The following is a 1,073-nucleotide window of genomic DNA, read 5'->3' on the forward strand; positions in this document are numbered from 1 at the left end:
TTCACAATGGCACAGGAGGAAAAGAATGAATGACATTTCCTACTAACATGAAACTGCCAAGAATGCACAGATATTTGGCAAAATACGTGTAACATGGTGATTCTTGTTTAAGTGACATTTTAGGATTTAAAAATGACCTTTTTTATTGGCTGCTTTTAAAACAGACCACTCCAGATAATGATAATTCAGGGACTAGTTTTTACTCTTTCCACAGAATTTACTAATGGCCCACAAAATCATCAGTAAATTTTATTATCTTGAAATGCTCTGGGGAGGGGAAACTTCTGGTATTTAAAAGAAAATACTTCTGTTCTTTTCCTTACCAGCAGCGACCACACATGGCCAAGATTAAGGCTCCAGACCTTCGTGGCAAGAAGGAAGAGCTGCTTAAACAGTGGGAAAACCCGAAGTTGGAGCTGTCCCAGCTGCATGTCCCCAAAGTGACAGTCAACAGTCACAGTGGCTTCAAAGCTCTCCAGGATCTCATTTACTTGCAAATCTATTCCATGTGCTCTTACCGTCATCAACCAGATTCAGAAGGAGAACATCAGGAAGTTCTACAAGGGTAAGAAGTATGAACTCCTGGATCTGCTGTTCAAGAAGTTATGTGCCATGTGACTGTGGCTGAACAATCACAAGGAAAATCTCAAGACCAAGAAGTAGCAGAGGAAGGAGCAGCTGTACCTGTTGCTGGAGTGTGTGGTCAAAGCCTGAGCTTCTGCATCAATAAAACACCAACTGAAGGAAGAGAAGAGAAGTGGAGGGAAGTGGGAAAGTGGGAAATGGGGAGGGGAAGGGGAGGAAGAGGGGAGAGGGAGAGAGAAGAGAAGAATTTTTTTCCCTTTTGGTCAGAAAAAAAGGTTCTTAGGATATTTCAGGGTTATGAACAAATGCTTAAATTATGAGAATAAAAATATAAAATTAAACTTTAAAACTGTATAAAGTTTAAAGGACTTAATTCTTCCATTCACTGAGTATTTGTCATGATGCTAACACTATACTCCTATGGGATAGCTTAGGGAGGGGAGCAAATCAATCTCTACTACAGTACTGTTGAGTTCTTTCAGGTCTTC

At 40.3% G+C, this 1,073-nt stretch overlaps 1 pseudogene; it reads left to right on the forward strand.

The window, feature by feature from the left end:
- The first annotated feature begins 338 nt into the window (after positions 1-338).
- Positions 339-714, forward strand: LOC131820650 (large ribosomal subunit protein uL29-like; annotated as a pseudogene).
- Positions 715-1,073: the final 359 nt, after the last annotated feature.

This window comes from Mustela lutreola, chromosome 18, assembly GCF_030435805.1.
Source record: "Mustela lutreola isolate mMusLut2 chromosome 18, mMusLut2.pri, whole genome shotgun sequence".
Classification (NCBI taxonomy): domain Eukaryota; kingdom Metazoa; phylum Chordata; class Mammalia; order Carnivora; family Mustelidae; genus Mustela; species Mustela lutreola.